The following is a 25720-nucleotide window of genomic DNA, read 5'->3' on the forward strand; positions in this document are numbered from 1 at the left end:
GATTTGCTCTTGAAAAGAACATGCTGGCTATTCCTTATAACCCTCAAATATCAGAGGGGTAGCCGTGTTAGTCTGGATCTGCAAAAGCGGCAAAGAGTTTTGTGGCACCCTATAGACTAACAGTTGAGGTGTGAGAGGATGCTAGAAGGGGGCCTCATCCTCCCTGATAGAACTAACCTCGTTATCTCTAGCCTGATTCTTGCTTGCATATTTATACCTGCTACTGGAAATTTCCACTACATGCATCCGACGAAGTGCATATTCACCCACGAAAACTCATGCTCCAATACGTTTGTTAGTCTATAAGGTGCCACAGAACTCTTTGCCCCTTATAACCCTGTTATCCTCCAAGTGCATACCATCTGTTTTATAATTTGTTCAAGTATCTTCCCAAGTATGGAAGTTAGATTGACTTGTCTATAACTCCCTGGTTCCTGGTTCCTTTTTTAAAGATGAGTGCTATGATTTCCCTCCTCCAGGCCTCTGGAGGTGCAGGAAAAAAAAAAAAAACAAGCATATCTGCTAATTGCTCTTGATAACCTTTGATGCCAGGCAGGCAGAGCACAATAGAATAGCAATCCAATGCCCTAGCCACGCAGTCATTTATTAGCCAAAAGCACCCCTTTGCCACCAGCTGTGCCTTGGTCAGCCTAGTCCAGGCACCTAAGCCAGGGTAGAGAAGACATAGCAGGAGAGGCTTGCAAGCAGACCAGTGGTGTAGCAGGATCATGCAAGAGTTCCCTTCTTGTAAAGTGAGCTTAAGTCCTAGCTGGTGTGGGAAGTGCTGTGACATTCAATTTGTGGGGAGTTTTCTTCTTCTTTTGACAACTGTGAGGCTTAGCTGGGCGAAGAGGCACGGAAGAGCAAGCTAGTGGCTCCCTCCACCAAAAGAAGAAGGGGTGGCCAACAACCAAAGGGGAATTCAAACTCATATGTAGCTCACAATAGATTAGTAGTCTATTGCCTTCCTCACTCAGCCATCTTGTGTGATGTGGTTATGAGCTTGGTATCTCTCCAGGCCAGCCCTATTTTTTCTTCTCTACATTCACAGGGGTGCCTGCTCTTGGGTGACTAAATGACAAATGTGTGAAAGATGCTCCATTGGGAAAGAGGCAGCCAAGGAATTAAGACTGAATATTTGTATTTGGCATGGGTGGGTTTGAATCCCACCTTTGTTGCTAGCCAGCCTTCCCTTTGGCAGTGGTGAGCACTGGCTCCTTCCTCTTCAGGCCAGGGGGATGGATTCTTCCTAAAAGAGGGGGAGCCATGAGGTCCTACCCCCTCCGTGGCCATGTCCCCGCCCCTCCTCTTTCCCCTGAGGCCTGGCCCCTTGCCGCTCCACCTGCCCGCGGTGCGGGCCCTGAGAGCAGCCCCCGGCCCATGTCCTCATCCCCGGTTCCCCCGCCCAGGGCAGATGGAGGGTCCGTGGTTCCCATGCGGCTCTCACAGCTGCCCATGCGGCTCTTACCCTGACCCAGCTTCAGCCTCTGACTCAGGGGCTGAAGAGTCACAGCCAGACCATGGTAAGAGCTTCCTGGGCAGCTGTGGGGAGCTGTGGACCCTCCAGATGCCCTAGGCAGGTGGACCAGGGGGCAGGAACACAAGCCAGGGGCTGCTCTCGGGCCCCCTGACCCTGGACACGTGGCGGGTCTGCTCTTACCCGGGCTGGGCTCCAGCTTCTGGCCTGGCCGGGTGCAAGACCTTAGGGGGAAGAGGAGGGGCTGGGGATGAAAAGTGGGCCAGCCAGGCCCATCCACTTTCAAAATTGGGATGCCATGGCCCCTTCCCACCTCCACCATTCCAGCACTCCTGCTTCAGGCCCTCGGTACCCCAGCATGTCTTACCATACGAAAAAAAAATTGTTGTAGCTGTGTAGGTCCCAGGACAGCAGAGCCATGTAGCTGAAAAGCATCTCTCTCACCAGCAAAACTTGGTGCAATAGAAGGTTTGACCTTACCCGCCTTGTCTAGCTAATAAAAACCAGACACACCCAACAAACCGGGGGCCTCACCGTCTGTGGGCCAGCTGGACTCCAGGCAGGCTCACAAAGGTGGGAATTTTGCATGGTGCCTCTCCAGCGCTGGCACCTCAGCAGGCAGAGCCCATCTCTTCCCCACGCTCGGTCTGGCGTCTGGCCGCTGTTGAGCAATGCCAGCGTAACCCCCATATTTGCATTTCAGGGCGTGGTGACGTCACTAGGGGAGCAAACAGTCAGGGGCTCCGTGGGATCTTTGCTCTGTGGGCTGGAGACTTGCTGTAGCCTGGCAGGGCCCTGCTGGGACGGGCCGAACCTTCCAGCCCTGGGTGCGGTGAGCTTGGGGGATGGGCCGGAGCCACCTGTAGCAACCTGGGAAACTCCTGTGGGGGGAGGGTGAGCAGAGTCAGCGATGGGACCGTCAAGGGGGGGAACGACCAACTGTCACCTGGGGAGATGGGGGGAGCCCAACGGTCACCTGTGTGGCAGGGGGGGTCAGGAAAAGGTCTCAGATAAGTGGGGAACAGTGGGATGGAGGGAGGGGATGGGAGTTGGGTAGAGGGAAGGGGGGTAGAAATGGGGAGGGGGAGAAGAAGGGAAGCTGGTGGAGATGGGAGAAGGGAACAGGTAATGAGGCTAGGATGAGGGGAGGGGAGAGGAATAGGATAGAAACAGGGTGGGTGTGTGGGGGAGAGCCCTGACGAGGCCCAAGTGAGCCACCCTTTGGTCCCTGGGCGCCTGTGGGTCTCCCTCCCAAAACACATAACCTGCTCCTGAAAGCATAATTAAAGTTCCCGTCTTTTGCAACTGCCCCCATCGTGGGTCAGGGATCCATTGACAGGGAGGGCACTTTTAGCGGGTGATCTCTTATGTTACATGGGATATGCTGGAACCCCCAAATGACAGAAGTCAGGGGAAGCCTCTGGGAGCCGTACGACAGAGACAACCCCCCCCGCCCATGCTGTCTTCAGAGGACATGAGCCTCACCCCGAATCTGCAGGGCACATCCCAGAGCTGAGCAGCCACTCCAGGCTCAGTGTCAGGGGTTTTGTCATTTTTTGATGGGTGTGTTTTTGTAGATGTTGGTGCTGGGTTTACAGGCTTCTGCGATATGCCTGTGTCTGTGTGTTATTGCAGGGTCAGTTGTGGCTGGATGAATAATTGATGTTTCTGTCCAGCAGCAAACTGGAAACTCAGAGCAGGTATTGGGGTCGGCTCCAAACATGTTTGGAATTAGTCTGAAAATCTGGAAAGTCTGTTTTGGGTCGTAGAAAATGTTTAATTCAAGTCAGCTTCCTAAAAGTGCCTGCCCCTCCCAACCTTTGCCCAGGGGTGAGGGCCCTTGCCTGGGATGTGGGAGACCCACATTTGCAACCCCACTTTGGAGCAGGGTCTTGAACTCAGCGTGAGCATCCTAACATGAAGGGCACAGGCTGCCCTGGGGTGGGCTACTCTCTGGTGGAGGCTGTTCCACTTTGTATAACTACTTACATATTACTTGGGCCAAAGAGCAAGTGAGTGAGAACCACTCTATAGGCTGGGGATTGAGGGGCTCACCTGGACAGTAGGAGCTATGGATTCAAAACCCTCCTCTGAATGAGAAGAAAGAAGATTTGAGTCAGCGTTGCCTAGCTCCTGAGTGCCTTAATCACCAGGCTGGAGAGTCGTTCCTCGTGCTGTTTGTTCCAAAGAATAGCAAATTATTAGTTGCTATTAAGTGGTCAAACACACACTTCTGAAGCGGCTTTAAAAATATATGAAAAACCTTTGCCCAACTAAAACTAATCGGGTCAAATTCATTAATAGTTCTGGGTTGGCCAAAACTGTATTTTTCAGTGAGTAAAGTATTCGTGCAGAAATTTCCGCCCAGCTCTGGTTTGTTGTTGTAGGGTTGTTGCTGAGTGCTGGGACTGCACACAAAGGGGTTTGTTTGAAGGTTTGTGACTGCTGGGGTTGCATTTTGATTTATTTTTGTAGGTGCATCCATGAGCACTGGGACACTTTCCATGTGGGATTGTTATTGTAGGGTTATCCATAAGTACTGAGGCTACTCATATGTTGGGGCTGCGTGCATACTGGTTTGTTATCAAAGGGTCTTTTTGTTAGCTGTGGGGACCACTCCCAATGGCTTGTTATTGTAGGATTGCTTATGAATTCTGGAGCTGTTGTCACACTAGTTTGTTATTGTGGGGCTGCTTGAGAGTGCTGTGGATGCGATCTCACATTTATTATAGTCGGGTTGCTTATAAGTGCTGGGCCTGGAGTCGTACTGGATTGTTATTGTAGGGTTGCTCATGAATGCTGTGTTTGTTGTTAATAACAACAGTGAAGTGGAATAAGAAGAACAGGAGTACTTGTGGCACCTTAGAGACTAACAAATTTATTAGAGCATAAGCTTTCGTGGACTACAGCCCACTTCTTCGGATGCATATGAAGTGAAGTGGAATGAGACTCCCCAGATATTTCCATGTATAAATTGCCACCCTGCTCAGAGTGAAACCCCCATGTGGGGTGAGGCTGTTCTATGGGGCAAGGGAGGTGACTTCACTGTTGAGGGGAGACCTCTCTGTATTTCTCTGCTTTGTTTGCCAAACTCTGCCCTATAGCATAAGAACATAAAAATGGCCATACTGGGTCAGACCGAAGATCCATCTAGCCCAGTATCATGTCTTCCAATAGCAGCCATTGCCAGGTGCCCCAGAGGGAATGAATAGAACAGGTAATCACAAGTGATCCATCCCCTGGTGCCCATTCCCAGGTTCTGGCACACAGGCTACGGACACCATCCCTGCCCAGAAGCAGAACTCCTTGTCTCCACCAAAGTCATTCCTTAGGGGGTTGTTTTTTTTAATAAACCCCACTGCTGGGATAAGGGAATGTCTGTGGATTTTGGGCAATCCTCCCTAAATATCCCCCTATTTCTCCTAGAGCAGAATAGTGAGAACAGGTTAAGGACTATTTAGAAAAGCTGGACATGCATAAGTCCATCGGTCCAGATCTAATGCACCCAAGGGTGCTGAGGGAGTTGTCTGATGTGATTGCAGAGCCATTAGCCATTATCTTTGAAAATTCGTGGTGATCGGGGGAAGTCCCGGACGATTGGAAAAAGGCAAATATAGTGCCCATATTTTAAAAAGGGAAGAAAGAGAACCTGGGGAATTACAGTCCCTGGAAATATCATGGAATAGGTCCTCACGGAATCCATTTTGAAGCACTTGGAGGAGAGGAAGGTGATCAGGAACAGTCAACATGGATTCACCAAGGGCAAGTCATGTCTGACCAACCTGATTGCCTTCTATGATGAGATAACTGGCTCTGTGGATATGGGGAAAGTGGTGGATGTGATATATCTTGACTTTAGCAAAGCTTTTGATACGGTGTCCCACAGTATTCTTGCCAGCGAGTTAAAGAAGTAAGGATTGGATGAATGGACTATAAGGTGGATAGAAAGCTGGCTAGAGTGTTAGGCTCAATGGGTATTGATCAACGGCTCGATGTCTAGTTGGCAGCCAGTATCAAACAGAGTGCCGAGGGGTCAGTCCAGGGGCCAGTTTTGTTCAACATCTTTATTAATGATCTGGATGATAGGATGGATTGCACCCTCAGCAAGTTTGCAGATGACACTAAGCTGAGGGGAGAGGTAGATACGCTGGAGGGTAGGGATAGGGTCCAGAGTGAGCTAGACAAATTGGAGGATTGGGCCAAAAGAAATCCGATGAGGTTCAACAAGGACAAGTGGTTCACCAAAGAGTGGCGAACAGCAGAGGCTAACAGCGGGAGTTTGCCTGGGAGCTGTCCGAGAGGAGGTACGCTAAGTGCTGCATTAGGGGGGCTGTGTTGGCGAGTATCTGAGTGTCTGCTGCTGGGACAGTTGGTCAGTTTGACCGTGTGCTTGATTGCTTGCTTGTTTGTTTGAAAAGTGTGAATTGGGAGTGCTTTGTTCCAGGTGGGCCTTGAGTGGGCCTGACTGGTATATAAGGGCAGTCAGCAGCGAACCAGCTGAGCGGCGAACAGCAGAGGCTAACAGCGGGAGTTTGCCTGGGGAGAGCGCACTGAGGCTTTCATCTGCAGGTTTCTCTGAGTAGTTCCTGCAACAGTTGAGGAAGTTCTTAAGAGGACGGTGATATGGAAGGTGAGCGATCAGCTGTTGTAACCTGCACAGGTTGTGCCATGTTTGTCTTTCTTCCACAGGACAGAAGCGACTTTGTCTGTACAAAGTGCAAGCTGGTCTCCATATTGGAAGAGAAGGTTCGAAGGCTGGAGAAACGAGTATCGACTCTGCGTTGCATAAGGGAAAATGAAGATTTCCTGGACAGACGTCAGGAGATGCTTCTACGGCCACAATGTTCTGAAGATTCAGAGCAGGCGCAGCAGGGACAGAAGGATTGTGAAGAGGTTTGGCAGCATGTGACCTCCAGAAGGAGAAAGAGGAGCGTCCATGCACCAGCAATGGAGATACAGGTGAGCAATTGTTTCCATGTTCTCTCTACAGGTACTAATGCGGAGAGTGGACTAGATGACCCATCTGAGGGAAGGGAGCAGAAGGAGACTCCACCGATTGGAAGGCAAAAGATGCACTGTCCTAGGGATGGGGGTTCCACGACCACCATTCCCAAGAGGAGGAGGAGGGTGGTGGTGGTCGGTCAGGGACTCCTTCCTCAGGGGGACTGAGTCATCTATCTGCCGCCCTGACCAGGAAAACCGAGAGGTCTGCTGCTTGCCAGGAGTTAGGATACACCATGTGACGGAGAGACTGCCGAGACTCATCAAGCCCTCGGATCGCTACCCCTTCCTCCTTCTCCACGTGGGCACCAATGATACTGCCAAGAATGACCTTGAGCGGATCACTGCAGACTACGTGGCTCTGGGAAGAAGGATAAAGGAGTTTGAAGCACAAGTGGTGTTCTCGTCCATCCTCCCTGTGCAAGGAAAAGGCCGGGGTAGAGACCGTCGAATCGTGGAAGTCAAAGAATGGCTACGCAGGTGGTGTTGAAGAGAAGGCTTTGGATTCTTCGACCATGGGATGGTGTTCCAAGAAGGAGGAGTGCTAGGCAGAGACGGGTTCCACCTAATGAAGAGAGGGAAGAGCATCTTTGCCAGCAGGCTGGCTAACCTAGTGAGGAGGGCTTTAAACTAGGTTCACCGGGGGAAGGAGACCAAAGCCCTGAGGTAAGTGGGGAAATGGGATCCTGGGAGGAAGCACAAGAAGGAGAGCGCAAGAGGGGAGGACTCCTGGCTCATGCTGAGAAAGAGGGACGATCGATGAGTTATCTTAAGTGCCTATACACAAATGCAAGAAGCCTGGGAAACAAGCAGGGAGAACTGGAAGTCCTGGCACAGTCAGGGAACTATGATGCGATTGGAATAACAGAGACTTGGTGGGATAACTCACATGACTGGAGTACTGTCATGGATAGATATAAACTGTAGAGGAGGGATAGACAGGGTAGAAAAGGTGGGGGAGTTGCGTTGTATGTAAGAGAGGAGTATGACTGCTCAGAGCTCCGGTATGAAACTGCAGAAAAACCTGAGAGTCTCTGGATAAAGTTGAGAAGTGTGAGCAACAAAGGTGATGTCGTGGTCGGAGTCTGCTATAGACCACCAGACCAGGGGGATGAGGTGGACGAGGCTTTCTTCTGGCAACTAGCAGAAGTTGCTAGATCGCAGGCCCTGGTTCTCATGGGAGACTTTAATCACCCTGATATCTGCTGGGAGAGCAATACAGCTAAACAGTGAAATCCTTGCTGATCTTAAACGCAAAAAAGAAGCTTACAAGAAGTGGAAGATTGGACAAATGACCAGGGAGGAGTATAAAAATATTGCTCAGGCATGCAGGAGTGAAATCAGGAAGGCCAAATCACACTTGGAGTTGCAGTTAGCAAGAGATGTTAAGAGTAACAAGAAGGGTTTCTTCAGATATGTTAGCAAAGAGAAGAAAATCAAGGAAAGTGTGGGCCCCTTACTGAATGAGGGAGGCAACCTAGTGACCGAGGATGTGGAAAAAGCTAATGTACTCAATGATTTTTTTGCCTCTGTCTTCATGAACAAGGTCAGCTCCCAGATTGCTGCACTGGGCGGTACAGTATCGGGAGAAGGTGACCAGCCCTCTGTGGAGAAAGAAGTGGTTCGGGACTATTTAGAAAAACTGGAGGTGCACAAGTCCATGGGGCCGGATGCGCTGCATCCGAGGGTGCTAAAGGAGTTGGCGGGTGAGATTGCAGAGCCATTAGCCATTATTTTTGAAAACTCATGGCGATCGGGGGAGGTCCCAGATGACTGGAAAAAGGCTAATGTAGTGCCCATCTTTAAAAAAGGGAAAAAGGAGGATCCGGGGAACTACAGGCCAGTCAGCCTCACCTCAGTCCCTGGAAAAATCATGGAGCAGGTCCTCAAGGAATCAATTATGAAACATTTAGAGGAGAGGAAAGTGATCAGGAACAGTCAGCATGGATTCACCAAGGGGAAGTCGTGCCTGACTAACCTAATTGCCTTCTATGATGAGATAACTGGCTCTGTGGATGAGGGGAAAGCAGTGGATGTGTTATTCCTTGACTTTAGCAAAGCTTTTGATACGGTCTTCCACAGTATTCTTGCTGCCAAATTAAAGAAGTATGGGCTGGATGAATGGACTGTAAGGTGGATAGAAAGCTGGCTAGATCGTCGGGCTCAACGGGTAGTGATAAATGGCTCCATGTCTAGTTGGCAGCCGGTTTCAAGCGGAGTGCCCCAAGGGTCGGTCCTGGGGCCGGTTTTGTTTAATATCTCTATTAATGATCTGGAGGATGGTGTGGACTGCACTCTCAGCAAGTTTGCAGATGACACTAAACTAGGAGGTGTGGTTGATACACTAGAGGGTAGGGATCGGATACAGAGGGACCTAGACAAATTAGAGGATTGGGCCAAAAAAAACCTGATGAGGTTAAACAAGGACAAGTGCAGAGTCCTGCACTTAGGACGGAAGAATCCCATGCACTGCTACAGACTAGGGACCAAATGGCTAGGTAGCAGTTCTGCAGAAAAGGACCTAGGGGTCACAGTGGACGAGAAGCTGGATATGAGTCAACAGTGTGCTCTTGTTGCCAAGAAGGCTAACGGCATTTTGGGCTGTATAAGTAGGGGCATTGCCAGCAGATCGAGGAACATGATCGTTCCCCTTTATTCGACATTGGTGAGGCCTCATCTGGAATACTGTGTCCAGTTTTGGGCCCCACACTACAAGAAGGATGTGGAAAAATTGGAAAGAGTCCAACAGAGGGCAACAAAAATGATTAGGGGTCTGGACCACATGACTTATGAGGAGAGGCTGAGGGAACTGGGATTGTTTAGTCTCCAGAAGAGAAGAATGAGGTGGGATTTGATAGCAGCCTTCAACTACCTGAAGGGGGGTTCCAAAGAGGATGGAGCTCGGCTGTTCTCAGTGGTGGCAGATGACAGAACAAGGAGCAATGGTCTCAAATTGCAGTGGGGGAGGTCCAGGTTGGATATTAGGAAAAACTATTTCACTAGGAGGGTGGTGAAACACTGGAATGGGTTACCTAGGGAGGTTGTGGAGTCTCCTTCCTTGGAGGTTTTTAAGGCCCGGCTTGACAAAGCCCTGGCTGGGATGATTTAGTTGGGAATTGGTCCTGCTTTGAGCAGGGGGTTGGACTAGATAACCTCCTGAGGTCCCTTCCAACCCTGATATTCTATGATTCTATGATTCTAAGTGCAGAGTCCTGCACTTAGGAAGGAAATATCCCATGCACTGCTACAGGCTGCGGACCGACTGGCTAAGCAGCAGTTCTGCAGAAAAGGACCAGGGGATTACAGTGGATAAGAAGCTGGATATGAGTCAGCAGTGTGCCCTTGTTGCCAAGAAGGCCAATGGCATATTGGGCTGTATTAGTAGGAGCATTGCCAGTAGATCGGAGAGAGTCCAGTGGAGGGTAGTGAAAATGATCAGGGGGCTGGGGCACATGACTTATGAGGAGAGGCTGAGAGAACTGGGATTATTTAGTCTGCTGAAGAGAAGAGCGAGGCGGGAATTTGATAGCAGCCTTCAGCTACCTGAAGGGGGATTCCAAAGAGGATGGAGATAGGCTTTTCTCAGTGGTGGCAGATGACAGAACAAAAAGCATTGGTCTTAAGATGCAGTGGGGGAGGTCTAGGTTGGATATTAGGAAACACTATTTCACTAGGAGGGTGGTGAAGCAGTGGAATGGGTTACCTAGGGAGGTGGTGGAATCTCCATCTTTAGAGTTTTTTAAAGCCCTGGCTGGGATGATTTAGGTGGTGTTGGTCCTCCTTTGAGCAGGGGGTTGGACTAGCTGACCTCCTGAGGTCTCTTCAATCCCTAATATTCTATGATTCTATGAGCAGCTGAAGCCACCCATAGCCAGGGTCCCCTCACATCAGGACCCTCCGCCCTGTGACATGTGACTGAGAGGAGTGAGGGCAATCGCAGTGACAGACACACCCTGAATGTGCTGCTGGAGGAAAGGAGGCTGTTCCCTATCCCCTAGTTTGTTCCCTGGAGCAGAAGCCAAAGCCCTTTAACCTGAGATGTCAGGGAATGCCAGAGAGCCGTGGTCCAGACCCTGGAGGATGCAGCGAGCAGGAGCAGAGGCAGCGAGGTGAGTGCACTGGATTTTTATATCATTTCTCTATTGGGTGTTTGGCAATGTCAGTGCTGGTTTAAATTTTTTTGCATTTCTTCTGTACATCTGCTTGTATAGTTTGTGGTTGTCTTTTAGGTGCTGGGGCTGCACATGCTGCTTTGTTGTTGCAGGGTCAGATGCTGGGTCTGTGCACACACTAGCTTGTTGTCATTTCCATGTCTGCTATACTATTTGTGCTGGTTGTTAACATTCATATGAAGTACATAAATGTTACTTGCTTTAGAGGGGAAAACTGAGGTTCCCAGACAGGAGGGGACTTACCAAAGCTCACATGGTGAGTCAGTGACACAGCTGGGAATAGAACCCAGTAATCCACCAAGCCCTGGGCGTTAGCCCCAAGATCCTTCTTCCCACCCTGTACAATGGGACATGTCATGTCTTGTCAGTGCATGGAAATGACACCCTCGGGGTGGCATGGGGAGGGGCTTGCAGGGGCTATAGCCACCCCAAAATTTCCCTTAGCCCCCCTGTATCCACCCTTTCCAGTGCAGAGGTCAAACATTACATAGAAATAAGGGTGGCATCATATGGTATTGCCACCCTTACTTCTCTGTTGCTGCTGGCAGTGTTGCTGTCTTCAGAGCTGGGCGCCCGGCCAGCAGCCACCACTCTCTGCTGGGTGGCTCAGGACCCCCGGAATACATTCCACACAACTTTATTGTTAAAAAATAAGTAATTCTGTGTGTCCACAAGATCTATAGTGCATCCCCCCAAGTTTCTGTCTAGCCCCCCTCAGCCCCCTCACTGGGAAGAGGCTGGAGCCCCCGGACACCCTTGGTCATAGATGCAAGACATACATGGGTGTTGGAATCTGTCTGGATTAGAGTGCAGCAATAGTTACACCATAGCTAGAGTTGTGCTAAAGACATTTTTGTTTAGACAATGGAAAGGATAGTGAATATTATGTGTTTTTAGTGAGTTTTAATAAACAAAATGTTTAGTTTATAATATTTAGCCAGTGATGAACTGTTTGGTGGGTTTATTGTACAATTTGTAGTTCTGGAAAGTTTATGATAAACTGTTTAAAAATGGGTGTTTTAGCAATTTTTTCCCCCTGGGGAATGTCTCACTTTTCTATATAGTCCTTGTAACCAGGATCCCAGGGAAGCCACCTGAGGTCACTCAATTAGGGTGAACTGCAAAGTATGGGCAGACAATCCCCAAAGCTGGTGGATATTCCAATACCAAGCCCGCACAAAACAGCTTCTGTAATACCTCCCAGGGTACTCAGAAGCCAAGAACACAGTTCCCTTAAACTAACCCAGCCCAAGGCCTCCACCCAAACACCCAAGTCAAATATGATGAGGGTGTGACGTTCCCCTGGTGTTATGTGGACTAGTGATCTGCTAGGTCACTCCAGTCCTCAACTCTGGGAGACAGCCTTACCCTGCTCTGCTGTGAGAACCCCCACTCCTGGGTTGTTCCTGCACAGCCTCCAGCATGTGAGCTGCTCCCAACTATGTGAGTGAGCACTTTTGGACAGCTGCTGCTCAGATTGTGCAGTTGAATGACACTAGCCAATATCTCCGCTCCCAGCCACAACCCTAGAAACCTCCGTCTTGCAGTGTCCAGTTATTCCTGCTGGACACTGCATGATTATATGAGTTCATCAATTTAACAAAGAAATTGATATGCACTAGGCTTGTTATCCCAAGAGGAGTCTCTGACACGCTTCAAACCAAATGCACTGCTTCAGGTAAAATAAACAAACAAATGTATTAATTACAAAAGATAGATTTTAAGTGATTATAAGTCAAAACACAAGAAGTCAGATTTGGTCAAATGAAATAAAATCAAAACACATTCTAAGCTGATCTTAACACTTTCAATGCCCTTACAAACTTAGATGCTTTTCACCACAGGCTGGCTGATTGCCCTTCAGCCAGGCCCTCCCCTTTGATCAGGGCTTCAGTCACTTGGTGGTGGTGTCTGTAGATGGAGGTGGAAGAGATGGCACATGTCTCTCCATTTTATCATGTCCTTTCTTCCCTCTTGGCTTTGCCTGCCCCCATTCAGAGTCAGGTGAGCATTACCTCATCGCAGTCCCAAACTGACCAAGGGAAGGGGGGGTGACTCACTCATGAGTCCAACAGATCCTTTGTTGCGGCCAGTGTCCTTTATTCCTGTGAGGCTGGGCTGGGTTTCTCCCATACATGCCCTGATGAGGTGTGAACTGCCCCTATGCTCCTGGAGAGCTTTTGCCTGGGCTTGTTTTAAGCCATGAGGACACATTTTCAGCCTCATAACTATATACATGAAATTACAATCTATAACATTACTATAACAACAATGCTCAGTGCATCATGAGCCTTCTGAAGACACCGAACATGACAAACTTTGCATTGGATACCACACAATCATATTATAAGGATGAACATGGGGGTGCAGGGTGTTCCCCCTAGGTACAGAGCATTACAGAGGGTTATTGAAAAATCTTGTTCATCATATTAAAAAGTTCTACAAATCCCAAAGGATCGGACACATTACCCACCAGGTTAATGACTATTCCAGATCTTACCCAAATACATGCTTACAGACAATTCTTATTAACTAAACTAAAATTTATTAAAAAATAAAAGAGAGAGAGTATTGGTTAAAAGATCAGTTTACATACAGACATGAGTACAGTTCTTGAGATTCAGATTCATAGCTGAGATGGTGAGCGTTGTAGTTGCAAAGAGTTCTTTCAGAATTAGTTCATAGGTTATAATCAAATATTCATATTCAGGGTGAATCCAGCTTAGGACTGGAGATCTCAGCCTCATGGCTTAAGCTTCCCCTGCATAAACCATCAAGCAGATCTGAGATGACAGGATCAGGACCCCAGACATTCTTATACAATTCCAGGCCTTTCTTGACAGCTTGGAGTCCTTATGCGAACAATAGATAATCATGGATACTTTGAAATAGACCTATTTCCTAAGCATCACCAGTAATTAATTAGCTATATGGATTAACATAAGGCAATTGCCTGTTTTCCACCATTCTCAGGTGATTTGCTATACATTTCAAAGAGAGATGAAAACAGTGATATTACTATGTTTACATCAAAGGGGTAGCCGTGTTAGTCTGGATCTGTAAAAAAGTGGGTATTCACCCACGAAAGCTCATGATCCTATACGTCTGTTAGTCTATAAGGTGCCACAGGACCCTTTGCTGCTTTTACTATGTTTACAGTTCATTTAAATGTTAATATTTCCTTTTGATCTCTGAATCAATAGCTATAGTGACAGACAGGAACTGTCTGTTTACATGGCTAATATCTGACAAGCTATAAGTACACACATTCAGTGACAGACCTGCGGGTGGCTATATTACAACAGAAAAACTTCAAAAACAGACTCCAACGAGAGACTGCTGAGCTAGAATTGATATGCAAACTAGACACAATCAACTCCGTTTTGAATAAGGACTGGGAATGGCTGAGCCATTACAAACATTGATTCTATCTCCCCTTGTAAGTATTCTCACACTTCTTATCAAACTGTCTGTACTGGGCTATCTTGATTATCACTTCAAAAGTTTTTTTTCTCTTACTTAATTGGCCTCTCAGAGTTGGTAAGACAACTCCCACCTGTTCATGCTCTCTGTATGTGTGTATATATATCTCCTCAATATATGTTCCATTCTATATGCATCCGAAGAAGTGGGCTGTAGTCCACGAAAGCTTATGCTCTAATAAATTTGTTAGTCTCTAAGGTGCCACAAGTACTCCTGTTCTTTTTGCAGACTTGTTAAGAGAATTTAATTAAAATTAACTAACATTGAATGTATACAATTAAAATGAAAGAAGTTAGTTTTCCCTCCTCTCATAGGTGCTGACTCCATGGGTGCTCTGGGGCTGGAGCACCCATGGGGAAAAATTAGCAGGTGGTCCACACCCACAGGCAGCCAAGCTCCCTGACCCTTGCCTCCTTCTCCCCCCGAGAGCGTGCTGTGTCCCCGCTCCTCCCTCTCCCTCCCAGCACTTCCCACCCCCCACTGCCTAACAGCTGTTTTGCAGCGCTTAAAATTTTCTGGGAGGATGGGGAGGAGTGGGGAAGCGGCATGCTCAGGGGAGGAGGTGGAGAAAAGGCAGGGCAGGGGCGGGGACTTGGGGGAATGGGGTGGAATGGGGGAAGGAAGGGGGTGAGGCTGGGGTGGGAAAAGCTGGGGTGGTGCGGGGACTTTGGGGAAGGGGTGGAATGGGGGTGGGGCAAGGGCAGTGCAGGGGTGGGAAGAGGCATGGCAGGGGCACCCACCGGGCAGAGGGGAAGTCAGCGCCTATTCCTCCCCCTCTTTTTTTTTAATAACTAACACTGCTCATGTGTCTCTGTTGGAAAGTCGACAATAGCACTAACCTGCTGCAAAGTAATTTAGCGATAGAGGAAAACAACTTGCTTTTTGCTCCTGCGGCTGACCTTCTGCCAGCCCATGCAGGTCACATGGTTTTCTGTAAAGCAGCTGCCCCGACTACTTGCTTTCAGTGCCGTTTATATGTACAGCTACCGGGAGCCTACTGAGCATGCCCATAACTACTACACCCAATTTCAAAACTTGTGTGTGTGCAATGCTAATTGTGCATCTACCTAGCAAAAATGCCCCAATCACAATTTATTCCTCTCCCCACTTCTCACTAGATCTTTTACAGAGATGTCTCCCCATTAGTCATGTGGGTTATACTCCCAGTCTGACATCGGAATCCCGAGGCTCCACTGGAGACAGTCGAATACCCAGCTAGGGTACAGAATATCAAAGCAGGAACAGAGACCTCGTTCCCTGGCCCCTCGTCCAGGACCTGTCCACTGAGCCCTGACTGCATTTTGCCATTACAGTATTATTTATATAACAGGACTCTCCAGAGACACCAGCCAAGGCCAGGGCCCCTTTGTGCTAGGTGCTGTGCAGACACTAAGGGTTGGTCTGCAGGAGGAAATTGACCAGTAGAACTATACTGGTCTAACTAACCTACTACAGCTATACTGGGATAACACCCTGTGGGGACACTCTTATTTCAGCGTACAAGGGGCTTTTTCCAGTTTAGCTTATTGTGACAGGGCCCCCAGGGTGTAACCTGGACTGTGGGACCGCTGAGCCCTCTAAACCCACCAACCTGGGCTGTCCCTCACACTGTGATGCTAATGTCAAGTTACAAGGGTCTGGCAGGCACTGCACTTACACAGCCATCCACAGGCAGGGACACACCCAACTGAGTTACATGAATGATTTCCCAGCCACTTATGAACCATCAGTAAGGAGGCTTCAGCCAGTTCACCCCAGCTCCCAGCCCTACACCCCAGCAATATATCGTCTTACATTACTCAAGGTTCTGTTGGACAGTGTAAACTATTAACAAGTTGTCCACTTCTTTATAGGAAAGTGGACATGCACCAACCTTTGTAATCTGAGCTGAGATTTCCCAAGCACTTGAACCAAAACCACACTGGTTTAGGAAAAATATAAAACAGATTTATTAACTCCAGAAAGATAGATTTTAAGTGATTATAAGTAGCAGGCATAGAGATCAAAGTGGGTTACCTAAGACACAAAAATAAATTCACAGTCTAAATTCTAACTTAAATAGACTAAGCAAGATTTGAATCCTGATTGAATTCTGGAATAAACATGTCCCTGGGAGGATTTATCCCAGGATGACTGTAGTGGTCTAATTAAACCAGTATAGTCCTGCCGCAGACAAACCCTTAGTGAGAGACAGCCCCCACCCGGAAGAGTTCCCAATCTAAGGGGGATAGGGGGATTATCAGAAGCACCTGAGGGATTTAGGAGCACTAGGCAGTGGGCACAGAGCATAGTCACACACATGCTCCTAAATCCCTTAGAGGCTTTGAAAATTCTCCCCTTAGACAGGACAGAATTATTATCCCCATTTCACAGATGGGGAGCTGAGGTCTGGAGAAATTAAATGACAGGCCCAAGGAATTGGTGGCAGAGCTGGGACCTGAACCCCAATCTCTCAGAAGTCCCATCCTCACAGTTTAACCAGGAGCCCATCCTTTCCCCCTAAATTTGCAGCCTCGATGAAGATGAGATTATTTGTACAGATGGAAGGAACTGGGCTGGGCTGCCTGGCTGGGACAGTTCACAGCAGGGCTAAGATCTGACAGAGCTCAGCGTGTCCCTGGCCTGGCTGGGAGTGAGCAGAGGGCTGCAGGGCAGAGTGACTGACAGAGACCCTGATGGGGAAAGGGAGAGGAGACTGAAGGAGGATGGAGGAGTTACCTGGGCAAAGACGGTAACCGCAGGGGCCTACTGTGCAGCACTGACCAATGGTGTCTGCCTAAAACCCTGCTCAGAGCTTGGCACTGGTGTCTTCCCTGCTCACAGCTGGTCAATGGGGTTTCCAGCCCCTCTCTCCCCCATGATGTTGCTGCTCTACTCAGGAGTCTCCTCCAGCCACGTGGGCTTGGGCAGGCCCCATTTCTCCAGCATGAAGGTGATGACAGGCGCAGACACCAGGAGAAGCAGGACCAGGATGCAGCGGGAGGCCCAGATGGCAAGGGACATGACTGGCCCTGCAACATGGAAAGGGACATGGTGACAGACATCTGCAAAGCAGTGTGTTGGACTGCAGTGCCAGCACTAGTCACAGAGCAGCTGCTGTTGTAACAGGGACCCATTTTGAGCTCCCAGAGCCTAGATCTAAGGGGGGATCATGCTGCAGAGGGGCCTATTCCCCCGACTGGAGGCGTAAGTGATGGAGGCTGTTAGGGAGGCTCCTCCCTTTGCCCATCACAGCCCTGAGGGGTTGGAGGAGCAGGGAACGGCCCAGGTTTGCTCAGGCTGCACTAGGACTCTCTCTGCAAAGGCCTCACAAGAGCCAGTGACAGTCAAAGCAGCCCAGACCCTATCGCCCCTCTCCAGTGTGGCTGGCAGTTCACCGTGGGGGTGACCCCGCCATGGGCAGTGGGGCAGCAAGAGGCCTTGGCACCAGCTGTCTCCTCAGGAGAGGGTGGAAGTGGGATGTAAGCGATGCTGGGGGCTGTGCTGCCCATCTGCCCTGGGGGAATTGCACCGGTGGAGCCCAGCCCATCGGGGGTGACTGTGCTGCAGGCTTAGGAGTTACCTGCCCTGGGGTGAGTTTGGCCCAGACTTTATGCCCTGAGGTCAGAGCTGGGAGCACAGAGCTGGACTCTGATAATCAGGGTGTGACAGAGCAAGAACCCGTTACCTGTGCGGGTTGGCTCCTCCCCTCCTCCGCTGCTGCTCGCGCTGCCTGCAGGACAAGGGCAAAGAGAATCGCACCGTGTGGGAGAGACACCTGCAGCATCCACAGGGACACACCTGCCAGTGACAGACAGAGTGGTTCTGCCAGCCATCTGGGGCCAAATCCCCAGCGAGTGTAAATCAGCATCAGTCTACAGGAGTCACTGTGCCACATGCCCAGAGTGTGTAAATTGGCATCCCTCCATTGGAGTCCATAAGGTTCTCCCAATTTATAGCAACCAAGGACCTGGTCCCTGGACTCTCTCTTGCTCTGAATTTCACACTGAGTTTCCCCACTGCAGACTCAGCGAGGACATCACTGTCCATTTAACAAACCCTCATTTCACTGATCCCTGGCACCTGTCACTGAGGCTGAAGCTCCGCGGGGATGAAAATGCTCCAGGAAGCCCCGAGCCAGGATTTCCCTGTCCCCCAGTCAAAAGCACTTGTCTGCAGAGCAACCTCGGGGACCTGAATGTGCTGGAGACCCCTGCACCCTTCAGACAGCCCGGGGCTCGCCTGGTGGGCAGAGCGGGTTGTGTGATAGGCTTTGTGCATGGGTGACATTCCCCAGCTACCCCTGTGCCTGGAGCAGCACCAGGCCTAGGCCCTGCTCACGCCCAGTGCTGAGGGTTCAGGGGAATTAAGTGCTGCCTGGCCCTGGGGCTGGCCCCTCTGCACAGGCTGGGTTTCACTACAGAGAGCTGGGTCTCCCCCTGGTGTAAGTGCTGCAGGCAGAGGAGTTACCCCAGGGGTGAGTTTGGCCCAAAGTCTCTATGCAGCGAGGGGAGAGCTGGGGGGACAGAGCCGGGCTCAGATCCTCGGAGTCTGACCCAAGAGTGTCTCCGTGAGCTGTGGGGTCTGACTCCTCTCCTCTGCTGCTCGCCTGGCCTGTGCAATGGGGACAAGGAGCATCTGGGCCTGTCAGTGCCCCCAGTTGACACTCAGTCAGACCTGTCAGGTGTCACACACATTATGGGCATTTGCAGCCCTGTCCCAGCAGCATAATAGTTGTGTGTGGGCCTGGACTCCCTACACGGCATCCTGGAGCCTGGGGGTGACTCTCATCTACAAGCCAGGAGACCCTGTGCTCTAGGCCCAGCTCTTCCACTGAGTGTTATTAACTTCTCTGTGCACTTCACAGCCGCAGGTACTAGCCAAGAGCTCCTGCCCTTATGGTATAGGTGACATCTGTCATTCACCCCTTGTATGGACAACAGAGGGTTGCACAAGGTCCCTTGAGACAGAGCTGGGAATAGAGCGGAGGTCTCTATTACGGGAAGCCCCGGTCTCATCCACTTTGTCTCTCTGCCTTTCAGAGGGATTGTGACAGATTTATGTGCTTGGTTATGCTGCCTGTAACTCTAACCACTATCTACTCCAAGAGCCAGCCAACCTCCCACTGCTGTCTCACTAATTTACACCACCAACAAAGCGGTTGTCATGGAGAATAACAACTTACTTTTGCCCATCACCCTGTTGCTCAGCTATCTGTCTTTGGAGTCTGTCTCTGCCTTTGCATGGACAATTGTACTTACTCTGCTCTTCATCCCCCTTGCCGGTGATCCTGAGGTGCTGGGCAGGGCTGAGCTGGGATTTGGACAACTGGTTCTCGCTGTCCTTGATCTCGTAGCCACAGGAGTAATTCCCAGAGCTGGCCCTGGACACTGCATGGTCATAGTTGTAGGTGACCTTCTCCTTTAAGCCTCGCTGGGATGAAATCTCCTCTCCGTCCTTACAGAAGACAATGCGGGTGGCTGGGAGTGGTAGCTCAGAGAGCATGGAGCATTGGAGAAGCACAGAGTCTCCCTTCTGGGCGGACATTTGGCTCAGATAGAGGGTGGGGGCAGGGAGAGCGCCTGGGAAGGGGAATGGGTGAAAGCCATTAATGGGGCTGTAGGTGGTGCTTGTTTCAGGGGGAGCCCAGGGAGCAGTTTGCCAGAGGAAGCTGATTGTCATGGAAGCAGCTCGCAGCTGCTCGGTGGTTCACAGGTGCGGAGGAGTTGTAGGATAGCCCCCGGGGAGCATGGGATGTTCCACATGGAATTGTGGGAGCCTGGAGGGCTGTGCGAGTGATGGCCGGGATAGCTCACATGCACAGAGCACAGTGCAGGTCACTCCGTAGTGCTGAAACCCCCTTTTGGGGCAGGACAGGAGGAGCTCTCCTTCTCAAGGGCTGCAATGTCTCTGGAGCAGGCTCTTATTTCAGCACAGCTGGGTACCGGGGGGATAATGTCAGATCTGAGACTCTCAGCTCTTCGGGGGCAGGGACCAGAGCATCACATAGGGGTGTGCAGCACCTGGCGCGATGGGGCCCTGATCCCTGGGAGGGGCATTTGGTGGCCACAGTAAAAAAAGTAATTAATAATAATCTTCTGTAGCTATCAATACAAAACGCTCTGGCATGATAGCTAGCTAGAGGGGTGAGTGTGTGTGGGGACAGACAGAGAGACGGACTCACCGGGAGCTGAGCAGGTCTGCTGGCTGCTGGGACTCAGCGCTGGGAACAGAAAGGTGACGTGTGGTTAGTGCTGGAGATAAAATCTCTCCCTTTTCTGAGGTCCCTCTGCAGGGACAAAAACTGCCTTTAATAGAAAAGAAAATAAATTCTTGATTCCTATTTTGCTGAAGAAGCAAACCAGGCAGTTCAGTAGTTCTGGGATGTGGCAGATTCCTTGTGCACACAGACTTGCCCTTTCCCTTCAGCTCTCTAGAGGGCCAGATCCTCAGCTAGTGTAAACCGGCATTGACTCCAATCGAGCTACACTGATTTACACCAGCTGGGGATGTGCCCCCATTGACTCCAGTAGAGACACACTTTCACACCAGCTGGGGAACTGGACCAGTAGCTGTCACACTCAGTGTTTACACTGGTTCCCATTTCTCTCCCTGCCTCCACAGTCCTGGCCAGATGCTGTTCTCAGCTCTTTTTGCTCCCAACCTGCTACGAATTAACACAGGATTCCCGGATACTCACCATGAAGCAAAAGGCACAGTGACAGGATCATCTGGGCAGTGGGAGAACCAATTGGGGTCCAGAAGTGACCTCTTTTGCTCTAGACAGAGTCTTGAGGGTACAATCCACAGTCGTTCCCTGCTCCCATCTGCCCCCCTCCGTTGTCTGACTTCAGCAGAAGGGAAGCTCCGGTCTCTCTCTCTGCTCTGATCTGCCCCTGTGTGCTCCCCAGGGTTGGATGCTCCAGTCAGCCCTTCTCCCTGCTCCCAGGCCCCCTGGGGTTTGCAGGGCTCAGGCAGCAAAGAGGCTGCAGCCTCTCTCTGACCTGCTCTGTCCCCTCCTCGAGTCTCATATTCATCACCGCTCCCCATTTCCTGCCTGGCACCCCCCCCCCTTCCCTGCCCCAACCGCAGCATCTCTAGGGCTGGAAGACTGAGAACTGAAGGGGTTTGGTTTGCTTGTTTGAGTTGAAACATATCACTGAGGAAACACCCCCCATCCCATCTCACTGCCTGGGGACTGAGACGGCTCCCTGGCTAAAGGCACACCTGGGCCAGGGTGAAAGGTCTCTGGGTGACTGGGGGGCTTGGGATGTTGGATGAGCCTGAACCTTTTGCCTCCACCCTGGTCTCCAGCCCCTGGCCAGAAGGACCCAGCTCCCCCAGGGTTAATTAACCTTCTGGGGAAAAAAGAGACATAATTGGGGCCTGGGCCTTCTGTGGGATCCTCTGCAGTGGGGTGAATTCTCCCCCCCCCCAAAGGACACCTACCACAAGACTGCACTAGCTTCCCCACCTGCTTAGTCTTCTCCACCGTCCTGCACACCCAGCTCCAGCCACTTCTGCCCTGACTGCTCCCGTTCCCCATTCTGGGCTCCTGAGGGGTCTGCTGTCCCTGCTGAGAGATCACTGACAGATGGGGAAGAACACAAGGCAGTTGAGAAAGAACATCCAGAAGTGACCTCTGAGCAGGTGAATCAGTGTGACTAAGCAAGTGGGGGAATCAGGGCAGAAGGCCAAAGAAACATGTGGCACAGAAAGAAAGTCTTGTGAATAGACATTAACATACATCTGCAAGAAGCCAAGCAGCCGAGGGCCCCAAGGGAAACCTGTTAAGAGTACAAGGCAGAGCAGTTTTGGAGATCAACTTTGCAGACTAATTTATGCAAAAGTGGATTTTACTGGGATGGTGGCTGGGCACATTTCACCCCGGGGATGGAGTCAGCTCTGCAGAGCAGCTGGACAGGGGATGTTTGGAGGAGCTCAGATACTCAGGTGAGGATCAGTCTGAGACTACCTGTTATAACCAGTGCCCAGAAAACAGCAAGGTGGAAACGGGTAAATATTTCTTGCAATTGTTTTAAAATAGTGTTTTCCAATTTTTTTGTGAAAAATATGTTTTAATATTTTTTCCCATTTTTCCCTTTTCTTGGTGGGAAAATGGAAAAAAGGGAGGGAGAGGGAATGCAAAATGTGAAATCTATTTTAAAAAAGCATCTGAAAACATGAAAATGTTAAATTTTAAAAAAAATTCCAATTGTTATTTAAAAAAAAAACATTTTTAACTTTTCTTTGAATAAATGGAAAATATGAAAATGTTTGACAAAACCTCTCACTTTCTAAAAATGGTCATTTTTAGATCACAAAATATTGATGACTGTAATCCTGAGTGCTGTGGTTCAGTCTGAGCTGCTGGCACCTCTGGATTGCAGTCATGCACTGCTTGCAGCTCAGACAAGAAGAACAGGGAAAATCCCCACCATGGGAGGGTGAAGGGGAGATTGATGACAGGATCATGAACTGTGCAAAATGGGATGTGAAGACGGGGAACTCAGCCCATCCCCAGCCAGAGCTGCAAGTGCAGGTATGTGGAGCAAGAGCATCCGCAGAGTGAATTCCCCAGTTGCACAGACTCTGCAGCTGTCTCACTTACACCGACACTGAAAAAAGCAGAGACCCGGCTCCATACAAGAAATGACCAGGGCTCCTCTCTAGGCTAGTGCTTCAACAGAGACTTCAAAGGAGTCAGCTGCACAGAGCCTGTGAGAAAGAGAGAGAGATCCACAGATAGATAGATGGGTATGTATGTGGATAGACAGAGGATGTATATGGGGATTGATAGATGGATAAACATACAGATCAAAACTTTCAAAAACAATTACAGATTTTGGGGACACCATTTAAGCCACCTTAAAGGGGCTGATTTCCAGCAGGTGGGGGTGGGGTCAGTGCAGTCTGTCTGTTACCCCTCCAGGTGCCCCAAGTTGGGCTTCCAAAATCACTGGCCATTTTGGAAGGTTTGTCCAGAAGTGCTTGTGCCAATTGTGCATGTGCCGAATCTCTGTGTAAGACCAGCTGTAGGGGTGCAAGGGATTACGTCCAGTGGCATAGCCAGGGTTGCAGCTGAGGAGGAGTGGTGGAGAAAAAAGGCGCCGGTCCTTCGGTGGCATTTTGGCGGCCCTGCGCATGCATCGAAATGCCACCGAAAGACGGAGCAGCGCATGTGCAGGGCCACCCCGCTACCCCATCCGGAGCGCTGTCCGGGGCACCGAGACCCCCCGGCCACACTCTCAGGGCCGGAGTCCCGGCCGGAGTGGTGGGAGCCCATGGCCCCGTTCTGCCGGCCACCCGGAGTGGCAGGAGCCAGCCCGCGGCCCTGTTCCGCAGGCCGCCCAGAGCGCCAGGAGGCAGGAGCCAGCAGGCCAGCCTGCGGTCCCGTTCTGCAGGCGCCACTTCTGGGGAATGTGGTCGGGGAAGCGGCTGCTTCCCCTGAACCCCGCTAGCTACCCTACTGGTTACGTCCCCATGGCCCATTCTATCCTTGGCCCTCAGATGAGATTGCAATCAAGGGCGATCAGTGCCAGCTGTGCTGGGGATATTGTGATAAAGCCCCTCTGGCACAACCACACTGTGTGGACGCTGAGCAGCCAGTCCAGTTCTCAGCTATCCCAGCATTCCCGGCAGGGTGCACATTGATCATTTCCTGCTGAGGCAATAGAGATAGCTGTGTGAAAGCTGTGGGCACCCTGACATGCTCATAATACAGATAGACTAGACCCAGCACCTGCCCCCCTTGAACCACACAACCCCTGCTGCTATGGTACTTCCTAGGAAGTTAACTCGTATCATCTAAGGGGTGAATTTATACCACTCCAGTTATACCAGTGTAAGTCCCTGTGCACACCTGGGTCTGGTAAAAGACCCTTTTTCTGGCTTATTTTATCTTGTTTTGGAAACAATATAATCTATACAGCATAAATTTTCAACAGTGAAGATAATTAACCATGAGAAAAACTTACCAAGGTCTGTGGTGGATTCTCCATCAGTGACAGTTTTTAAATCAGTTGTGGATGTTTTTCTAAAAGAGAAGCTCTAGGTCAAACAGGAATTATTTGGGGGCAGTTCTCTGGCCTGTGTTATACAGGGGGTCAGACTAGATGATCACAATGGTCCCTTCTGGCCTTAGAATCTATGAATAAACCTGACAAAGGCTCTGATTCGAGAATATGAGTGTCCCCATGCAAAGCTAGAGCAATTTAATTATACTGGTAAATTTCCTCATGTATAGCAAAGCCCTGGGATAAACAGCTCTTCCCATCAATGCTCTTTCTGTCCTTGTACACCCCATGTTATTGCAATATCTGAGCCCGTCACAATCATTAATAGGGTTTATCCTCACACATTCCCAAGAGGTAGGGAAGTTCTTCCTCATTTCACGGATGAGGAAACTGAGGTACAGAGAGAGCGACTAAGTGACTGAGCCCAGCACTCACAGGAGTCTGCAGCTGAGTGAGAGATTGAACCAATGGCTTGTGATCCCCAATCCACTAACCTAGCGACTATATTATCCTTCCTCCCTTCAGCCCCCAGCCCTCCCAAAGCCTGGGAGACAATGACCAGCCTTGTACCTTCCTGGAAGGCCAATGACCCTGAGTTATGTCTGTGTCAGGTTGGATCACAGAAACCCCCTTGGGAGCTGCCACGCGATATGCCAAGACTACTTCTACCCCTGCTTTCCCTGCCAGCTCAGGACTCCAGCACCCTGCCTTGCTGAGCCAGACACACCCATCTGCTCCAACACAGACCCAGCATCTGAATTACTTGCCCCAAAGCTGCAGGTTTACCTGAAAGCAGCTAACAGAAGTGTTCCTGTCTTTAACACTCAGATGCCCAACTCCCAGTGGGGTCTAAACCCAAATAAATCCATTTTACCCTGTATAAAGCTTATACAGGGTAAACTCATAAATTGTTCTCCCTCTATAACACTGATAGAGACATATGCACAGTTGTTTGCTCCCCCAGGTATTAATACATATTCTGAGTTAATTAATAAGTAAAAGGGGATTTTATTAAATACAGAAAGTAGGATTTAAGTGGCAGGGACGGCTCTACTGTTTTTGCTGCCCCAAGCAGCGCGTTGAATTGCCGCCGTGGATGGCGGGGGCAGTCTGTGTGCCATTAGGGCGGCACGCACGTTTCCGTGGCGGCAGCAATTCGGCGGCAGCTTCTGTCTTTAGCCGGAAGACAGAAGCCACCGAATTGCCGCCCCAGGCAGCTGAACATAGAAGCTGCCGCCGAATTGCCACCGCCCCAGAAACGCGCTTGCCGCCCTAACTGCACACAGACTGCCCCCGCCATCCAGGGTGGCAATTCAGCGTGCTGCTTGGAGCAGCAAAAACACATGGACTGTCGCCCCTTGCAGATTGCCGCCCAAGCACCTGCTTGGAATGCTGGTGCCTGGAGCCGGCCCTGTTAAGTGGTTCCAAGTAGTAACAGATAGAACAAAGTCACCCAGCAAAATAAAATAAAACACGCAAATCTATGTCTAATCAAACTGAATACAGATAAGATCCTCACCAGTTCCAGAATGCTCTCTTTTACATACTAATCTCCTTTTAGCCTGGGTCCAGCAATCATTCACACCCCTTGC

The sequence above is a fragment of the Malaclemys terrapin genome, chromosome 20, assembly GCF_027887155.1.
Source record: "Malaclemys terrapin pileata isolate rMalTer1 chromosome 20, rMalTer1.hap1, whole genome shotgun sequence".
In the NCBI taxonomy this organism is placed as follows: Eukaryota; Metazoa; Chordata; order Testudines; family Emydidae; genus Malaclemys; species Malaclemys terrapin.